The 21,730-nt window shown below is 42.2% G+C and overlaps 1 protein-coding gene across 9 annotated transcripts in view; it reads right to left on the minus strand.

Moving 5' to 3' along the window:
• The window catches only part of DPF3 (double PHD fingers 3), a 278,546-nt gene that overhangs the window by 229,006 nt on the left and 27,810 nt on the right, over positions 1–21,730 (minus strand). Inside the window, exon 1 of one of the 9 annotated variants that reach the window (XM_042445751.1) lies at positions 12,258–12,432. The exons of the other annotated variants lie outside the window; for them this stretch is intronic. The gene's annotated coding sequence lies outside the window, so the exon portion shown is untranslated. Of the gene's footprint in view, positions 1–12,257; positions 12,433–21,730 lie in introns of those variants that run through there. 9 annotated transcript variants of the gene reach the window in all.

The following is a 21,730-nucleotide window of genomic DNA, read 5'->3' on the forward strand; positions in this document are numbered from 1 at the left end:
AAGTCTCTCTGTATGTACACTATTACATGTCATTTGCAACTGAACAAGTAACATCTTGTAAGTAAACACACAAAATTACTATGATATAAAAAGATCAAGTGATTTCCTTACTATTAGAATCTGGTCTCATTGGGCTTGGCTAAACTCCATGTTTCCCACTGCTTGCAGAGCAAGCATGGGGATAATTATGTCAGTCACCCACCTACCCAGGTAAGACCAGGCAAAAACCTAATCATAAATTCCACAGTTGCATTCCTGAATTTGCTTAAATTATGACATGATAACCATTCCTATACAGCAGATGCTTACAGATGCAAGCCTTTCTGCAGGAGTCCTTCCATTGTATTTTACAATGCCCACAGCAACATTGCCACATTCATTTTATTTCACTTTGTACCAGGGGACAAATGACTGCCTTTCAAGGCTCCTCCTCTGTCTGGCTTTCTCCTAAGGAGAAGGCCAGGTGGCAGAGGAGGAGAACAGGCCTGTCCCTCAAGGCTCCTTCACTGCCCTTTGTCCTGAGGAAGAGGCCAGGTAGTAGCAGTGGAGGAGGACTGTTGAATACAACACTGCAAGACTCCTCCACTGCTTGGCTTTCTTCTAAGGAGAAGGACGGGTGGAGGAAGACAGGCACTCACCCTGCAAAGCTCCTCTTTTGCCCAGCTTTCTCCAGGGTGGTGGAGGAGCCTTGCAGGAGAAGCATTTGCCAGTCCTCCTCCACCACCTGGCCTTCTCCTCAGTAGAAAGCCAGGCAGTGGAGGATCCTTGAAGGGCAAGCATTTGCCCGTTCTCCTCCTCCTCCTTCACCCAGCATTCTCCTTTGGAGAAAATCAAGCAGTGGAGGAGCCAGAGAAGTCCAGGCGGAGGAGAATGACAGAAAAGGCTCCCCTGCCATAGCTTTCTCCTGAGAAGAAGGCTAGGCAGAGAAGGCAATTAATATTAATTCATTGTAATTAATTAATTAATTAATATTAATTAACTAATAATTAATATTAATTAGTATTATTAATAAAATAATGTTATTAATTAATTAATATTTAATTAAACCTGTCTACAGCCTGAAGAAGTTTAGCCTATTTTAATTTTGACCCCACCTACTGCCAAGTTGTGCAGGCTTGATTTAGAAGCTAATTCTTTAAGCACATGGCTGTAATATAAGTCTATTGTTCTTTCTCTTCCCATATAATCCACTCCACCATCTTTTTCCTCAGGTACTTTGGGGGACATTTACTATACTCCAGTCAGCCAAGACTATGTTGCAACTGTCAGGATTTTTTCTTCAGCCACCCCTAGACTGTGGAATGACCAGAGGGGTCTCTCCGTTGCATGTTCTCAATGCAGCTCATGACTGGGATATCACTGCAGATGTCATTTCTCAAGATCCTGATATCTGTCACCTTGGAAATGTTTCAGTCAAGGTGGTAGCAGGCTGCAAAAGTAGTTTGGTTGGGTGGCATCATCAGATGTAACTATAATGATGATGCTCCACTGTTGTAGTTACATCAATGATGTAGGATCTCAGCTCTTTTGCTTTAAAAAAATCAGGAGAAAAATCATAGGACCACCTCAGTAAACTATAGTCTAGATTTTAAAAGAAAAAAATGAAATAGCTGAGGGGTAGATCCAAAAGATCGCTACATCCAGCTCTGGTAAAACCCAAGGAGCTATATCACAAGAATTAATATTTCTTTTGACCAATATGCAAGAATACTTAGGACTATCACACAAGACTAAAAAGCAGAATTTTAACTGAATAAAGGTAGTTTTGGTCAGTACTCCTAATATTCCTACTACTTATCATCACTGTCATCATCATCATCAACATCATCATCATCATTCTCCCAAGGGACTCAAGGTGACATATTTATGTCTGTCTTGCTGCCTTTTGCTTTCTGTTTGTTACTGTTGTGCACCTTTTCAGGCAAAATCCACTGATAGTCTCCTAATCTTATTGCGGTTCCATTACTGCCTTGGTAAGATAGGTCCCTTCAGTGGCAGTTCATTTGTCAGGTAGTCATGTGGTGTGAGTCAGCCATGATTCTACTCCTCCCATCTCCTCCTCGAATAAATTGTGGCTGCCAGTACCTTCCCTAAGCCAGCTGCTGCATGTCAATGTTCTTCAGGAGGGGAGGAGGCCAGCTTCCTGAGATGGTTGGCTGCCATGATTGCTTGTCCCCCAACACGCCCAAATGCACATTCACACAGCAGCCAGCTTTGGGAAGGTGTCAGCAGCCAGGACTGCTTCTACCGTCGCTTCCTTACAAAGTGTGGGGCTGCAAAGTGAACATGCTTTGAGGGGAGATGACAAGCAGTTGCAGTAGATCAATACTTCTCAAATAGTGGGGCGCGCCCCCCGGGGGGGGCGCAAGGTTCTGTAAAGGGGGGCTCGTTTGACCTCGGCAAATACTATTTACAGTCGCGCGGGGGGCGCGAAATGTTTTCTTCTTCCTGGGGGGGCATGACAGAAAATAATTGAGAAGCACAGGAAGTTTGAATCCACTTCATTTCTGGAGTTGGTTTTTTTCAGTCTCACAACTGAGTGCCAAGAGGGAAAGCAAAGGTATTTGGCTGGCAGGAAGAGAGCAAAGGAGTGGGCATGAACTGCCCCCTGCACATTAACCCCTTCATTCTTGTGCTCTGTCCTGAGTCAAAAGAACTGGGTTAAATGGAGTTTTTTGCCAGCCATCCCCACACCCACACCCACCCCACCCCACCGCAAATTGCACCAAATTTACAGAGTACCAGTGTGAACAACCCTGAAATAACCCAGTTTACACACCAGGTTATTTCATAGTGTGAATGGCCCCAAAGATCACACACCAATGTCTAGACTCAATCAGTGAGCTCACAGTCTGCAGGATCTGAGCAGAGTGGTAGAAAATAAGGAGTCATGCAAATGGAAAATAAGGAGTCATGGAAGATGATAGATAGATAGATAGATAGATAGATAGATAGATAGATAGATAGATAGTGCTGTGTACCCACATTCTGTCACATAATAGAAACAAGGAAATTCCCCTATTAAGGGATACCATCATTATGGAGTACCTTCCATTGTGACTTCAAAACTAAAGAAAATAGCCTAATACTGAATACAGGAAGGTAAAGCAAGTGAAGACAGATGACATCAAGCTGGTAGTAATTCTTTGTAATACCAAAGCAGAGAGATCCAGACATTTGAAATACTATCCTAGCCAAAAAAAAAAATTAAAATTAATATAATCCTACATGCTGTGAGAGCAGCTATTCAGAGCAGGGAACTAGAAGCAAGTGAAAGGAATTCATACTCCTAGTTACATGCTCAGGTTTTACAGTTAGCATCACCTCTACTTTCTTGATCTCTCCAGGTAACTGAGACCCAGATGTGGGATTAAACATTTACAGAAAGGAAGGAAAATATGCAGGGTCAGCTGGGCATTCTCCCACTGCTTGATGTCTTTAATAATATCTTAATCCTGACCAGGTAGGGAAAATAAAATCCTAACCAGATTGTTATTAACTGATTTCTTTATCCCAGCCATTTAGAAGAACTTTCACACTTAAGCACATTGAAATGCATGAGCAAAAGGCGGGATACAGACTGCCCAAAAAGGGCAGTCTGCTGCCGCCTCCATTTCCACCGGCAGGAAGCCTCAGCTGCCAAACGGCGAGGCTTCCCAACGGCGGAAAAAGAACCCGCAAAAAGCCTATGTGAACAAACACTTGATTAGTTCTTTATTCAGACACTTCCCACTATAAACCTAGCTAGAATCTTGGTTTCTGGCCCACTTTAGTTCATTATGGAATTATAGATGTTTATCACACTATACTCTTATAGTGCTACTATTCCACTATTCTCTGCCTGAGAATTCTAAATACCCCTCCTTAAAACTGCAAATCCCAGAATGCAACAGGAGGCAGCTAGAGCAGTTAAAGTGGAATAGTAGCACTATAAGAGTATAGTGTGATAAACACCATACATACCTATCACCCCACAAAATCTGGGATTAGCCACCAAACTTTAGTGCTTTTTGTTAGACTGATGTACAAAGTCTGGTTAGGCAGTCCCCAAGCCATCCTTACAAACTCAGAACTACAGAGGTTGTTAGTAGAACAAGTAGTATTACCAGTGTTCTCAAAGCCTTTAAATTATCAGCAAAGGCTAAGGTGGTTGGCCTAAATACCCTAAAAACACCTGATCACATCTGATCTTAGAAGCTTGGAAGCTAAGCAGGGCCATCTCTGGTTAATACTTGGATGGGAGAATGCCAACAAATACCAGGAATACAAGGAAGAAACTGGAGAAACCACCTCTCAGTATTCCTTGCCTAAGAAAACCCTATGAAATTCATGAGGTTAATAATAATAATAATAATAATAATAATAATAATAAATTTATTTGTATTTTCTGGCCTCTCCCAGGTGGATCGAGGTGGGATTTCAACCCAACAGTAACAATAAAATACAAGAATAAAACATATTTCAAACATTAAAACGGTTAAAAACTGTGCAGAAAACATTTATAAAATAAAATGTTCTGATCCTGGATAGAAGAGTGAATGATGTTGTTACAGAAGATTGGGTGGATAGGCTTGCTGGAAGAGGTCCGTTTTAATTGCCCTCTTGAAACCCTCCCAGAAGGTAATAAGACAGATCTCTTCTGGGAGGTTGTTCCATAGTTTAGGAGCCACTGAGGTAAAGGTTCTTTGGGTAGTTAAGACCAATCTGGTTGGATATACTTCCAACAGATTTTTCCCGGAGGTTCTGAGAGTGCGGGGCGAATTATACAGGGAGAGGCGTTCCTTTAAGTAACTCGGGCCCAAGCCATGTAAGGCTTTATAGGTGATAACCAACATCTTGTATTATGCCCGGAAGCTAATAGGTAGCCAATTAAGATCTTTCAAAATAGGTGTTATATGGTCAAATTTCGAAGAACCAGTGACCAATCTGGCTGCCGTGTTTTGTACTAATTGAAGCTTCCGAACTTGGTACAAGGGTAGCCCCATGTAGAGCACATTACAGAAATCAAGGCGAGAGATAACCAGTGCATGTACCATTGCTTCAAGGTCCTTTCGGTCCAGGTAGGGACGCAGTTAGCGTATCAACCGAAGTTGGTACCAAGCACTCCTGGCAGTCACATCTACTTGAGATGACAATTGTAGCGATGAGTCCAGGAGTATTCCCAAACTGCAAACTTCGTCCTTTAGGGGAAGTGTGACCCCGTCCAGGACAGGTTGACTAATTTCCTTCCCAGGAGCTGGATTCAACCTGAGTTTCTTTTCTCTCATCCAGCCCATTACTGACCCCAGACAGGTTTCCAGAGGAGAGATGCCATCCCTAGTCCCTGCAGCAGTCAGAGACTGAAATAAATGTGGGTGTCATCAGCATACTGATAACACCGCACCCCATGTCTCCGGATGATCTCTCCCAGTGGCTTCATGTTGACATAAGGCCTGGTACATAGGGGCAGGAAGTGGCATGCCGGAGCCGATTATAGGGTTCGGGAGCATGCAGCGATCACACGCTCCCGAACCCTAGTATGTACGGGTGCCGCCATCATGGTGGCCTCCCTTCCATATGAGGGCCACCATGATTACGTATGCAACGCGCAGCGTATGGACATCGTTGGCAGGAAGGGGCATCACAGGGCTGCGTCACAGTCCTTATGATGTCTCTAGGTGGCTTCTTCCTGCCTGCACATCATTGCTGTTTGGTTTGATTGCTGCGGCAATGATGCACAGCAAAGAGAAGCGCCTGTCTGTCCAGGGGCATAAGTTAACAGGCAATTTGAGGGCACATACAAAACACAAATAAATTATATAGAAAACCAGTTCATTACACTGTAGGCACTACATTATGAAAAGAAGCCACCCACTGAATTGATTATCGTGCTGTCTATCCCATCAATTATCTCATACCCCATACCCCGGTTTTAGTAGTAATAATAATAATAATAATAATAATAATAAATTTATTTGTATCCTGCCTAATCAACAAGGAATCTGGGCGGCTAACAACAGTGGAAATACAATAAAAATACAATAGTTGATTTTAATCAGTCTTTTTAGTATGAATCTTTTTAATGTAATTGTGATTTAATTGTTATTTTAAGGGAGGGAGGATAGAACTTGGCACTATTATGTACTGTTATTTTATTATGTATTGGACTGTTTTACTGTAAACCGCCTCGGTCCTCGTCAGAGGAGGCGGGATATAAACAAAAGTTTATTATTATTATTAAAGCAGATTATTTTTCTTCTTTTTTATAGTTGCAGATGAGATACATTGTGAAAGTATGCTTGAAATCATGTGTTATCTGTCATCAAATATGATATACAAATTTGACAAATACATACCGTTTAACTATCCTGATCTGGCAGGGACTGTCCCAATCATTATCTGCTGTCCCACTTTTTCAGCTGCTTTTAAAAGGTCCCAGTTTCTCTCTCCTCCCATCACTCAGCAGGAGGGAGGGGGCAGAATCTTGCCTTTCCCAGGAGGCTCACACAAAGGCAAGCTGAAGCCTTTCCTAGCTTGTGTGTTCTTCCTCATTAATAACTTTAATGATATTATTAATAACATTAATAACTTTGCCATCTTAACCACATTCTGCTGCTGCTTGCCCATATGTGCCCTAGTTTTAATCTGTGACATATTGGAGGTATTGCAAATAAAGGGGTCTTAAGCTAACACTGTGGAAAGAACAAGTTCCAGTTGTCCGAAATCAGGGCAAGTTGCTTCCTCAACAATTGTGGCAACACTACTCCATAAAAAGATCAAGGCTGGCTAGCCTACTCCAAAATAAAATAAACTCTCGGCATTATGTCATTACTGTGCTGGTTGTCTGCTGGTCTGGGTCCTTATTATAAGTATGCAGTGCTTAAAGACATGGAGGAATTCAACTAACAAGCCAGTTGAACTTCACCAAGAGGGCCATGCAGGCCATGGCCAAGCTTGCCCCTCATGCCAGCCTGGTAGTTTGTAATAATAATAATAATTTGTTTTATTTATATACCGCTATTCCAAAGATCATAGCGGTGAACAGCAAGTAAGCTAATTAGCAAGTAAGCTAATTTGCCCCCAACAGTCTGGGTACTCATTTTAGCGACCTCGGAAGGATGCAAGCCTGAGTCGAGCTTGGGCCCTTTGCTGGTCTTGAACTCGCAACCTTGTGGTTTTTGAGTAAATGGCTGCAGTACAGGCATTTAACCACTCAATAATAATTCCAGCAGGTACATACATATCAAAAGGCAGAGCTACCGATACCATGGTTGAGAGAACACAAAGCATAGGCTCTAGCCACCACCCACATCTCTTACTCACTGTGGGAACCTATATGGAAAGGCCCAGCCTAGACTTTACCTTATCTCTCTCCATAACAAATCTGGTTGGCAAATTCAATTTGCACATTTTTTTACGTCAGAAATTACACTATATACTGTTGTCTTCAAATAACTTTGTTTATTAAAACATCCTGGAAATTAGAGCACTAACAGACTTTTAAAAACACAACTGATTAACTTAAACAAGCCCATGATTTACCAGGCTCATGGCGAGGGGCCTGTTCACACTACACAATTATAACCCTATACTCCACTTTTAACTGTCATGGCAACATCCTATGGAATCCTGGGATTTGCAGTTATGGAGGTGTATTGAGACTTCTCAGCCAGAGATCTCTAGTATTTCACCAAACTACAAACCCCAAATTCCATAGGATGTAACCACAGAAGTTAAAGTGGTATAGAATGTTATAATTGTGTAGTCAAAGAGCCCAAGGTGACGGAGGTCTCAATTGCTCTTACTGGTTTCTGCCGAGAAATGAATATAATCCCTTCTTTTTCTCTCACAAAGTCTGCTAGCATTGAAGCCTTCTGGGTTTGCCCAGAGAAACCACCATTCAGCTCACCCTCCCTTTATATCTTCAAATTTGCTGTCCTCCTAAATTTTCTGTCAGTGACATTCCCTGTAGATGTAAGTTATGTGTAAGGTGAAGGCTTTTACCAGTGTTGTGATGAGAGAGAAGCAGCACTCGGGAAATTATCTCTTTATAAAGGGAACCATTTGAGGAATCATCCCTAGAACACTTTTGCTTCCTGGCCCAAAATTCTTTACCATCCAAAGTGCCAATATATACAGTCATTCCTCCACATTTATGGCTTTGATTTTTGTGGATGTGATTATTTGCAGATTTCATTAATGAGTTCTCTCTAGGAATCTCTAGCTCCTCCAGCATGACTCTGTGGCCAGCACCCACCAGAGGTTGCACTGGAGGACCTAGAGACTCCTAGAGAGAATACTTCTCTAGGCATTTGTAGATTCTCAAGAACTAGTCTGTGGTCAACTTCCAGCAGACATTGACTACAGAATTGCTCTAAAGGATCCAGAGATTCTTAGAGAGGTGTTTTTCAATTTTAAAAAATAGTGGGGGGGGGGTATATGTGGTTTTTCACTTTCACAGAGACCTGTGTACCTAACCCCATCGAATGTGGAGGGCCCACTGTACTGTAGTATCTGTTATGTAACATCTGCTCAGTCCCACATGCTTCCCTGCCTGGAACCAAAGAATGGCCTACAATAAACTAAGCAGATAAGCAGGAAAGTAGTCTTATGGAGGATGGTAGTCTTACAAGGATTATGGAATGCTATTGATTCATCCCAGTTAAAATCCTTTCCAATTTGCAGGCCAGTGGAGAATGGCAGAGGCAAACCTGCGACATATAAAAGAAGGACTTTTCAGGGAGACTGAGGGCACAAATAGACAGGCCAAAATAAAACTGCTTCAGGTCACTTTGGAGGTATGCTGTTTAAATGACACACTTAGGACTGGAGCATGGCTTTGGCGTGGCTTCTGACCTCTTAGGACACATGTATCATTTAAAAAGCATACCTCCAAAGTGACTCAAAGCAGCTTTATTTTGGCCTGTCTGTTCAGGCCCTGAGAACTATCCATCCACCCCATAGCACTAGAGGCACAAGAAGTAAGTAATATAATATGAATTAAAAGAATCCCATGAGAAGAAAAATCAATCCTTAACTTCTTTTAATGGGTAGTGGACTTGACTCCCCCCCCCCACATACACACACACATACACATGCACCATTCTCTCTTCCTTCCCTTTCTTTATAGCTAAGATAAGCAGAGGCGAGGCTGCTGCAACCTCTCATTGGATTGAAAGGTATTGGAGAATTACCTGTAAAAACATTTCTCCAAGAGCAATCTGAGGTCCCCAGTGAGCCATATTATTTCTTATGGGCGCAAATGATGGAAACATCTGGTATGCACATAGTTTATTTCTTGATGGAATATTTCTGCAGGTGTCATCAACCAGGAGATAATTAATGTACCTTGCTTTCAAATGACTGGGGAAGAAACATTTGGGTAGAGAGAATGGAAACAAAGTTCATAGTTGCTATCCACATCTGTATGAGAGGAAAGGCCTCTTAAAACTTCAAAAGAACTATCTGAAGAAAAGCAGGCTTGAAAATTATATTTGGCCACAGTGTTTGAAGCAGCCATCTTAGAGCTTATCTTCATGTTAATAATATTTTTAATAGATCTGGAATTCCACTGGAGTGTGCTGTTATACTGTTTATGTCTTCTGCAAGAGTGTATTTGATGAAGGACACCTGTCAGATCTGCCCATAATCAGTGTTCCAGATTTCCTCACATGGAGCCAGGAATGATGCTACTGACCCTCCATACCCTCCTTTCCCTCCTCATCTGACATCTCACACTGGCTGGAGAAGAGTGAAGAGCAGTAGCTTTGTTCCATCCCACCAGAAGAATCAACATAACAACAATATCCAGGTCTGAGAGCTGTTTTGCATATGCATTCTTAAATGCTATGGAAATATACTAGAATCATCAACTGGAGCCCCAAAACTGAATCTGGCATCATAAATACTACCACCAATGTCATGCCAACCCAGGATCAATAGAGCTGTGCAAAGGGAATAGTGGCTGTGCCAACGGTGCTGATAGTCTATTCTATGAGGCCAGAAACTTCCCTGCCCCCTCCCCATCTCATCCCCCCCCGCCCCCAGAGTGGCCATTTTCTAGAAGTGGTGGTTTAATACTGTGGAGGAGAAAATCCAACAAACCAATGCACCACTACCAGAACCATGAACAGACACATCTGTAAGAAACAGGTGAAGTGTAAAGCAAAGCTCCATGACTAAAAATATTTAACAACCTTGGCTCATAGATTCCAGTTGCTCCCTATGGTCTTAAAAAGTCACAATGCCATATGGAAAAGCTTTGAGGATGACTGAGGGAGAAAATAATTCCCTCAATGTGTTTTTCTGTTTAACTCTTACTTGGAGAGAAGTTTAGCCACAGATGAGAATCAGTAAATTTCACATCATTATTGTTAGTATTACTGTATTATGATTACTATTATTTTTATTTATTTGTTGTTGCTGTGTGCCTTCAACTAATTTCCAACTTATGGTGCCCAAAGGTGAAACTATTGTGGGGTTCAGGGCCTGAGAGTGTGTGGTTTGCCCAATGGTTTTTATGATCGAGCAAAAGAATCGAACTCTGATTTCCAGAATCAAACCAATGCACCATGCTGACTCTCTCTCTCTCTCTCTCTCCTAAAAAAAGAAATAATTTTTCATTTATGTTCCACTTTTTAAGGTAGTTTACAAGTTATTAAAAGTAGAACAGATTAAAAACCATACAAAAGCATCATTTAAAAAATTAAAAATTTCAAATTTTAAAAACAAACTGTAGTGTTGAAACCATTAAAAATTCATGAAAGGAGAATATAAAATAGCACGTTGTAGTAATGTAATATTACTTGTTACAGCACCAAGTGTATGGATTAAGCAGGATATATATATAGGGATGTAGATTGCCAGTTGTTATCAGCTGAACTTTCAGGGATTGCTGAGAAACAAATCTAAGTCCCTGGGAAACAAATCTCAGGCAAATGAGGTACTGGAGGAGGACAAAACTTGTTTTTATGTGAAGTGAATTTGGGGTTCTGGGAGCTTTAATCTAAACCAGTATGGATTACAACTAGTATGGTAACTAGTCATAGGCCTGTTACAGACAGCCAAAATAAAGCTGCTTCGAGTCACTTTTGACTGAGGTATGGTATTTCAATTATGCATGAATCCTAAGAGTCTGGAAGCTTCACCAAAGCTGCACTCCAGTCCTTAGGACTGGAGCGTGGCTTTGGTGTGGCCTTTGGACTCTTAGGACGCATGTATCATTGAAATACCATACCTCCAAAATGACTCGAAGCAGCTTTATTTGACTGTCTGTAACAGGCCATACTGGCTGTGGGATTCTGGAAGCTGTAGTCCAAAACAGTAACTTTTCCAAGCTCCAGACAAATATTTAACAAATAACAGGGAAGAATAAAGGGTAAGGGAGAGGTGGCAATTCTGTATCACAATGCTGTTGTTGGCATTGTTGTTGTTGTGTGCCCAACTCTTTTCTGACTTATGGCAAGAAGAGATTATTAAAATCAATATAAGAATGGCTTCTTCTTTTAAAGATGCAATAAGCAAATGCATGCAAGTGAGTTATTCTTCCTCCTCCTGTGTTTCCAATACAACATTCAAAAAGAAAGTGGCATGCAGGGGGCAGTAATACATGTTCCAGATATGAAAACAGCTTGTGCTTCCTCTCCTGCCATTTTTATAGGGGTTTGAAGCAATTTAATAATAAATTGTCCACCATGGAATCCCACCATATACTGCATTACCCTCAGTCTAATGTGGACATAATATGTTTCTCTCTGGTGACATCTGTGCATGGTGGACAATCTGTGTATCCCCTGAGCCATTGTACTAAAAGCTTTCCCAGACTGTAGAATAGTTAAATTATATTCCTTGGGTTTACAGCTTAATAACATGTGTGCATGGAGAAACCTTGCAATGACCCTAGAATTCAGCCATGGAAATTATTGTATGTTGTCAGAGATAATCATGCGCTTGGCTTTGTCAACTAAGACATTTTTAAAGCTTCTTTTATAAGGTAATTTTGTAAGGAGCACCTGATTTGATGTTCCATGAATGAACCTGTACATGCACCAAGGTTCTATTTAATGAATCAGCATGAGTCACCATAAATTAAAATTGACTTGATGGCAAATAACAACAAGATAGTCAAATTAGAGAAAGAATAGTTCAAAGACATAGCCATGTTAGTTTGGAATAGTATCCAATGGGATCTTGTGTCACCTTTGAAACTAACTGAGAGAAAGAGGTTGCTACAGCATAAGCTTTTAGTAGACTGTGTACTGTTAGCATCCCCAACATACCTTGCACTGTATATAGGGCTTCCATATTTTCATGTTTTCATATCTGGAGCCAGGCTTGTTCTGAAGAGGTCACAATGACCTTTGGAGCATCAGGAGACTTTCTCATAGGAAGGATATGTATACCTGAAGACATGTGAAGGACCCAGCTAATATCGAGATAAAAGCTAAATGGGTTTGCTGATCTCTCTGTCCTCCCCCCAGGCTCTCCACATATCCTCTTGCACTAGAAACAAAGGCAAAAGCAAGTAAGCCAATACTTCCTACTTACCCCCTGTCATTTTCCCAGCCAACTTCCCTATCCATCTATTTTTGGGTTATTCAAAATTCAATAGGTGTTTTTGTTACTCCAAAGTTAAAGTCATCAGTCGTTTTGGAATCCCACTGTCAATTCCCTGGGAAGACCATAAGGACTTTGTAACATTGCAAGATAGCACCTAGCACTCCTCACTGATAGGATCTCAGGTATAAATTATCAGTCCCAAACCAACCTCTGAGCACTATGTCACCCTCAGACCCCATCTGAGCCACACTCTGCTTTCCATAGTCTTTTCTTCAAGACAGGTAAATATTACCCCTCTACAGCCCTAAGTTTCTGCTCTCCAATTTCCATACTTCTATTTTGGTTAACTCAGTATGGTGTATCTACTTGAATTACTGCCATGTCTTTGACTACAGTTTTGCATAGTTCTAAATAAAAATCTTCCTTAGTCACCAAACTTGTACTGATATAAGTAAGTGAAAATTATCCTCTAGTTACCCAGCCTCTCGCAAGCCTCCTTGAGCTAAGCATAGGGTTGCCATTTCACGGTGGTGGGCGGGACTTTCCCGCCCCCTGGGGGGCGTGCCCGGTCCCGCCCCGCCCCCCCCCCTTCCCAGGTGGCTGCCCGACTGAGCTCCCAGGGTTGCTGCCTCCCTTTGCTACAGTGCTGAGCAGGAGGGCTGGAGCAGCAGCACGACTGAAGCTAGCAGGGGGCGGGGTCTGCTGCTCTGCCCTGCCCCTATTGGCCAGCCCTCTGCTTCCTTATTTGGCATGCTCCAACGTCCAAGCAGGGAGGGCTTTGCACTCAGGCAAGCTGCTTCCCCTCTTTCTCTTTCTACTCCTTCTCCTTGTTATTCCGTTTTTTTCTTCTCCTCCTCTTCCCCTCCTCTTCCTCCTCTCCTTTTTCTTCCTTTCTTCCCCCTCCTCATCTTCTTTTTCTCTTTGTTCCTATTCTTCTTCTTTCTCCTCCTTTTCTTCTTTCTCCTCCTCCCCCTTCCTCCTCTGCTGTTGTTGGCATTGTTGTTGTTGTGTGCCCAACTCTTTTCTGACTTATGGCAACCCTGCCTCTAGCCCCCTCTCTTTAAGTCCCACTCCTCTTCTTCTCAGAGGTCCAGGGCTTCTCAAGGCTTTGCCCACATTACAAAAGAAAAAAGACTTTGCAAGGGATCTGACCCATAAATCCCCCCAAAGTTGAGACATACCTGGGAAAAAGTGGGGGTGAGGGGTTTGGGCGGGGTTGGAGGGGGCAAGGAAAAGGAGGAAGGGGGGAATTGCTAAGAAGGCTTGGGAGTGGAACATGTAGTTTGCAGTGGCACAAGGGACTGCCTGTGGTCTTGCAAATGCTATGCCTGCTTGGGAGTGGGAAATGTAGTTTGCAGTGGCACAAGGGTCTGCCTGTGGTCTTGCAAATGCTATGCCCGCTTGGGAGTGGGAAATGTAGTTTGCAATGGCACAAGGATCTTGCAAATGCTATGCCTGCTTGGGAGTGGGAAATGTTCTTATAGAATTGGGGGGGGGGGTTGGCCAGAAAGAGAAGTACATTTCAGCCTTCTGTCTAGGAATAATGCCAAAATGTCCTCCATTTTGAGCATGCCTAAGAAACATGCATTTATATTAACATTTTAAAAAAAATTATCAATTTTTTCATGTGTCCTCTATTTTTTTTAAAATGTGTCCTACATTTGAAAATGTGGCCCTACATTTGTCCCGGTTTGGAGGTCCTGACTTATGGCAACCCTAGATAAGCAGTTCCTCCAATATTCAAAACAGAGTAGTTGGTGCAGAAACCCCAGTCCCCTCCCCATCTTTTGAGGTAACATTACTTTACCAGCAGATGTATCCATAGATGGAAGACTATGAAAGCTTATGATACCAACATCTTTATCTCCGTTAGTCCCAAAGAATGGTATCACCGGAAGGTAAGTCATGTTTGCAAAATACCATGCCATTATTATTATTAAACTGCTAATGAGATGTGGAGGCTTAGTAATTAAGATACCAGTTCTGACAATTGGAAGACTGGAAGCTTGGCAGTTCAAGACCCAAGTGCTGCATGATGGGGTAAGCTCCTGTTTCTAGTCCCAGCTTTTGCCAACCTAGCAGTTCGAAAGCACACAAATGCACGTAGGTACCACTTCGGTGAGATAGTAACAGCATTCGGTGCAGTTATGCTAGCCACTTGACCACCAGAGTAGTCCTCAGACAACGCTGGCTCTTTGGTGCTCATCTCCTACAGAGATGAGCACCACCCCCTACAGTCGATTACAACTAGACATTCATGTCAAGGGACTACTTTTACCTTTAAATGGCTAGTATCCCTACATCAGAAGTATTATCCAGAAACTACATCATCAGTTGGACTCAGCAGTGCTGTATATGAGTTGTGTACAGACTTTTGTCATATGAAGTCTTTGGCTGATAATACAGTATTGCACAACTAAAATACACACATCTCAATTTTCTCTTCTTCTTCTCACACTTGCAACTTCACAACCCTACTAATCTTCTCCCAAAAATTCCTCCAGCTCTGGGGGGGGGGGGGGTACATTGGGAGCAATTTGTTCATTTGACTGATGTCATTCCAAGAGGCAGAGGCCCTGTCTGCATGGTCAAAAAGGCCCATCCCTCCCACCCTCCATTCTGGCATTGTCCTGTTTGGATGATGCTTGTCCCAAATCCTTGTTCTGGTGTGAGCAGTCCAGATGGTGTCCAGGACATTCCACACTAGAACCAGGGTATAACAGTTTTACAACGGATTAAATATATATATTTGCTATTCCAGAGCCCTCAGTCTCAGCAGCACAGTGGCTGTCAGCACAGGGATCACACTTTGGGTGGCTTATTTTGACCTCAGAACTGAGCAATCCATGGTGGCACCAGACATACCAGGTGGCTCAACCAGAGGCCAATGCAGACAGCTACAGCAGTATGGTATCAGGATTCTGCCGGATCTCATAATAAGTAATGGTTCCCTAGTGTCTTGGTTGCTGTTGTTCTTTCATATTGATAATATATATAATCTATATAAGTATATTTAGACATGTTTGAGGTGATACCAAATGAGGCAGGTATATAATAGAAGATTGGTAGTTAGCTGATGGGAGTGTTGCATTTGTTTTGGGGAAAATAATTGCTTTGCTAAAGAATGCACAGATGTGTGTAGGAGGAAACTGGTATAGCATTCCATCAAGGTTAATGTCATGGGAAAGCTGAAAGGGCCTGAAGTGGAAGTACATGAGACGGGTGGGCAAATCAGAAGAGTGTTTTGGCTCATGAGCAAATCAAGGTAAAGCCTGCAAATTTAAAGGACAAGGCATTGCTTAGTCTATGATTACGTTTGGAAATTATGTTAGTTCTGTCTGGAAATGTCTTCTCTGGTTAACTTCTCTGGTTGCTGAAACAAAGTTTCACTGTTTGAATACATCAGACTGATTTACTGTTGTTATTATTATTAACCTTTATTTATAAAGCGCTGTAAATTTACACAGCGCTGTACATACAATCTTTTTAATTGGACGGTTCCCTGCCCTCAGACCTTACAATCTAAAAAGACACGACACAAAGGGAATGGTGGTGGGGAAGGGGCCTCTCTAGTAAGATAATACATATAAAATACATAGCAATACAAGAAATGATTCAATAAAACAGACGACAAAAGAACATCAAATAGCAAGTGACAATTATGCAATGCCTGGGAACGCTGCCCTGAACAGGATGGTCTTCAACTCCATTTTGAAGCTGGTTAAAGAAGTGATGGCTCTTGCTCGCAGGGGAAGAAGGTTCCAGGAGTGAGGAGCAGCGAGTGAAAAGGGGCAAATCTGAGATGGGGCAGAGGAAATCCTGGGCTGGGACAGCAGATCTTGACTACCAGAATAGAGGGCCCTAGTGGGAAGGTGAGGAGAAAGAAGGTCTGCTAAGTAAGGAGGGGCCAGCCCTTGGAGGGCTTTAAACGTCGACAGCAGGAGCTTGTACTGAATGCGGAAAGGGAGGGGGAGCCAGTGAAGGGATGCCAACACAGGAGAGATATGGTCACAGCGGTGGGCGGATGTGATAATGCGTGCAGCTGAATGCTGGACAGAAATTAAAGGACGGAGGTGAGAAAGAGGAAGCCCAGCCAGAAGGACATTACAGTAATCAAGTCGTGAGACCACTAGGGCATGAACAGTAGGGAGTGGGCAGTTCTGACATGCAGGAACAGAGGGCTAGGTGACATGGGGAAGTCACCCAAGAAGATGCCAGGTAATGCACTGGTCCAGATGGCTTGGATCCAGACTTACAGTATAAGCCAATGCACATCTACTCAGAACTAAATCCAAGTATGTTTAGGAGGACTTAGTCCCAAGTAAATGTGTATAGGACTGTATTCTAACTTAGTTGAATTTATGTCCCATGGAAACCCTTAGAGGATGTCCCATTTTATTCAGTAGGGCAACATCTGAGTAGGTGTGAATAGTATCCTGGCCATTTATCATAACTAGCTAATATTTACCACATTTAATCCAATTTAAGTACATCTTCCTCATCCTCAGCAAAACAATCAAATGTTTGTTACCACTAGGAACAGTCTACACTTGCCAAATAAAGAGGAATGAAAACAAATAAATAAATCTGGATTCCTAATTCAGCTTCATTTGTGTTCACTGGTGACCTTATGAAACCTTTTTCAGGGCATACACATGGAATTCATGATCTCTTTGCAAGTAGAGAAATGACAACAAAGAAACAAACAGAAGAATTAATTTCTTTGGTTTGGGGCAAAATCTCCTTAGCCATACATGATGTGAGAAAATACTCACTGCCTATAATGTTGCAGTTATTGTTGCAATAACTATGAGTCAGCAGCATTGCATTTAACGTTTTTTAAAAATTGGATGCTTCCACTGTCAAACCATAAACATAAAGGATGCAAAATATTCTATCCAGCTCAGTGTTTCCTTTCTGGGCAGGACTCCCAGCAAAGCAGATATTTATGCATGGTCTACCCTCATTTCATCTAATTACAAGCCTCTCTCTCTCTAGGGAGAGGGAGGGGGAAGGGGGAGAGGAGGTTTGACCGCCCCATTGTAGGTCACTTAAGCAAAGAGTTTCTGGAATATTCATTGATCCCATGAATGCAAAAACATTCACAAAGTTCCCAGAGTTCTCTAGGAAAAAAAGAAGAAGAAAAAGAAAGATCCTTTCCATTACACAAGTTGTTCAAGTCAGCCAATGGAAAAGAGTTAGAACATACAGTGCAATAAATCAGCACAGGGTGCATAGGAATGTTTGAAGTGCTAGTACATTAGCCAGCTACACTCAGATCTCTCTCTCTCTCTCTCTCTCTCTTTTTTTTTTTTCAAGGTCTGTGTCTAGTGGAGAACCTTCACAGACACAGAGAAAGAAAGAACGCACTGCTTTTCTTGCCCCTTCTTTAAGATATCAAAGACTGTCATAGCCTAAGACAACATCATGGAAGTGTCAAGGCATATGTAACATTTTATTTGGACCAAATGCAAAGGGATTTATTCAACACATTCCAAGACAGTTACACACATTGGAGCCATCCCATACTGTGAGCAGACACACACAAAGTAGTGTGAACCCTGAGGCATACATCTACCATGGTTGCAGGGGAGTAAAAACTCTTGTTAAGATGATGGATTGTCTCTAGTTCGCTCTTTTTACAGTCTGATCTACACCTCTGGACCCTTAGGTAGTCATAAGTGCATGTGCATATGTGCTTTCAAGTATGGTGACCCTATGAATTTTATAGGATTTTCTTAGGTAAGGAATACTCAGTGGTGGTTTTGCCAGTTCCTTCTACAGCACATGGTGTTCATTTCATCCAGGTACTAACCAAAGCTGATCCTGCTTAGCTTCCAAGATCAGAGGGTATCTGGTGCCTTCAGAGTACTTAGGTTCACACATACACAGCTGAAAAAGCAATCCTGTGCATGACATTCAGTGAAGTCAGTGGGCTTACTTCTGTGTGATACATGACTGGATTCTAGCTGTAAGGAGTGCTCAGCACTGTTCAAAGCAACAGGGCAAAGTGCAACTCACAGGCGACATCCAGCCTATGGGCCCCAATCTGTTGCCCCTGAAGAGATTTGCAACCCCTGCTGACAAAGCCCTACAATGTGTAGAAACCATACAGGCCACATCACTCTGGGGCACCATAACTGAGCTTCCCTGGCTGTATGTAGTTTGTAGTTACCTTGGGGAAGTGTACAGACACTTCAGCCGGTGCAGAATGCTGCAAGACAGGCTGTTAACTGGAGACATGCAACCCTCCTTTGATGACACCTTCACTGATTATTGGTCAGTTTCCAGACAAAATTCAATGTGGTTATGTCCTATACAATTTGGGGCATGTTTATCTGAAGGACTATATTCTGCCATATGAGCTTGCCTATACAGTTGTAAAACTTCAGGGGAAACCCTTCTTTCAGTCAGACCACTAGTCAAAGGATCTTTGATAGGGTCTTCCTGGTAGCTGTTCCCACTCTCTGGAACTCACTACCAGGAGAAGCTATTCATTTATTTATTTAATTTATATTCCATCTTTTTCCTAAATGGAACCCAAGACAATTCACAGATGAGTTAAAACAGGCGACATTAATTAATTATGTTTTCCTTTTCCAGCATGCTAAGGGGCAGCCTGCAGCTGCCTCTTTCTTCACCAGATTGGGGCCACAGCAACCAGATGCCGTACCCCTGATCTGGACTTTCTGTGGCGCAAAAAGGAGCCACAAAAAGCAGCTCCTTTTTGCGCTGCAGAAAGAGTGCAATAGCTGTCAGCAGCGCAGCTTTTCGGCACTCCTTTGGCAATGCATCATCTGGATGTAGCGCCAGAGGAGCACCATGACACCATCCACCATGTGGTGGGGCACACAGCATCACGCCAGCATGGGGATGGAGTCGGGGCATGCATCGTGCAGATGCCGGTCTTTGATGCCAGTCTGCACAGCCCCTAAGACATCATTATTCAGGCAATTCCTTCACATTTACTGTAATCTAGGTTGCTGTTGAGATGAGGCTTAACTGGTTGGGGGAGGTCTTTATACTGAATTGTTTTAAATTATATTTTAATTTATTTCTTTCTATTGTTTGCATTTGAATACTGTGGGCCATTGGTATCGGCTAGGGTTTGGTTCCAAGAACACCCCATAAATACCCAAATCTGTGGATGCTCAAGTCCCATAAAATATAGTGGCATAGTAAAACTATATGCACTTTTGAGTAAGCCAGCAAAGCATTGTGCTCTTTATTTTGTAACTGTACTCTATGCAGTAGTGTGTGTGTGTGTGTGTGTATTTCCTGATAACAGTCTATTCAGAATAAATTGAGCATCATAACCTGTGGCTCAAATGCAATCAATTTAAGGCTTGTGCAAGTAGTTGTGCTGCCAGGATGCACCAGTTCAGCATAGAAGGATAACTCCAGCAAACTTGTCCTTACAAAATTAAAAATGGCTCTGAAATGTTCTCTCCTCACAGAAATGCTTCCGAATAAACAAGATCAGACCTGTAATGGGTCTCACACTTGATGTGCCAATGAAAGGTAGAAAACTTTGCTATCACTCTGCATCCATTTCAAAATTTCTGGAATTACATTTTAGTAATTAAAATCATTAAGCAATGCCTTTCCAATCCTCAAGCTGGCTCAGCAAGAAAGAGAAAAGAGAAAGAGAAAGCCATTTTGCACCCATTCCAGAGGCCAATAGAGGAATGATGGATTGCAGCAGGGAAAGTGCAGTGCACAGCCTCAGGGAAATGGCTGTGCCAGTCCTGCCAAAGCCAGCTTCTCCCTGCAACAATCCTCATATCATAAAGTCCTGGATCAGAGAAGAAGACTAAACCTATCATAGGGACAATATAAAAAGAAAGACCTGGGCAGGTATGTAGGAGCCATCCTGTGGTGGTGTTATCATAGGTTACAGAATCTGGATGTCCATATGATTAAGGTAGACTTGGCCTGGATGAATATTCAGTGGCACCAGGCCACCTGTACAATTGGAAACTAGCATCCAAAGAACATTCAAAACACTTGAAGTGGCTTCACTTACAGAGGTGGAGCATGAGACTGAATGATCTACCACTGGCTATCTCTCCTGACACAGTTACAAGGGAGTAAATTAGGGGAATAATTTGTTACTATCATTTGAAAAAGAATTATTTCTTAACTCACAGCCTACCCTTTTGTCGCTTCCTATATAAGTGGTTACCATAAATTCTTGTTAAGCTCTGTTACGTGAGGCTAAAAGTGAGAGCAAATAGCAACTACAGTCAGTGTTTACAGCTATGTTATCATATCACTTCACAGCATTTGGTAGTCATCCCGCTTATAAATTAAATATGATAATGCAGAGATAAAAGAGATTTGAAGATCATTAAAACCATTTATACTTCTTTGCAAGACTTGGAAGACAAAGCTTGTTTTTGCAGGCTATTGTTGCCCTTACAGGTCCGAGAAGCTGAATCTAGGAGCTTTTTTAAAAAAACCAAAACCATGTTTATGGCTATCCCAGGGAAAGTTTGGTATGCCTAGCATCTCTATAGAAATAACAACAGCAACAGAATGAAGAACTAGTTTCAGAGCCTTACGGTTCTACAATACATAATGGATATTCCTTCCCACTTCTGCCCAACTCCAGTTTTAAATGAATTATTGCTTTGGGGAGACCATGTGCAACAGACCTATGAACCTCACAGAAACACTCCTGTAAGTTGAATGGAGTGGGGGGGGGGGGTCTGCCAGCAAACGCTGCTCATCAGTGCATGCATTTGCTAGATTGTGTGTACAGCCACTCTGTGCATAAACAATATGAGCAGGTCAGAAACCCTACCTGCTCGACATTACAAAAGCTGGGTTCCTTATTATACATACAGTTTCCAGGGCCTTTCTTTGCAGTCCAACTTCCTACCACAAGTGCATTCACTCTGAGTGCATGAATTATGTGCACTGTACTGAATAGTTGCATGCATACAACAACAACAAAAAGCCGTTACGGTAATCTACACTTGACAAAAATTTGCTCCTTTGTGCAACTATTGTTAAAAGGTTTATTCTAAGGGTGGTTATGGGGTATACCTCAACAGGATAAAGGTGCATTTATTTTTAAAACAGGTTTTATCACATTTGCCCATTTATAGCCCAGATGCCAGCCAGGCATATCCTGCAGCTTTTCAAGAATGGGAAAATCCCATTCTTGAAAAGGTGCAGGATAAGCCCA

This window comes from Sceloporus undulatus, chromosome 1 (genome assembly GCF_019175285.1).
Source record: "Sceloporus undulatus isolate JIND9_A2432 ecotype Alabama chromosome 1, SceUnd_v1.1, whole genome shotgun sequence".
NCBI classification, from domain to species: domain Eukaryota; kingdom Metazoa; phylum Chordata; class Lepidosauria; order Squamata; family Phrynosomatidae; genus Sceloporus; species Sceloporus undulatus.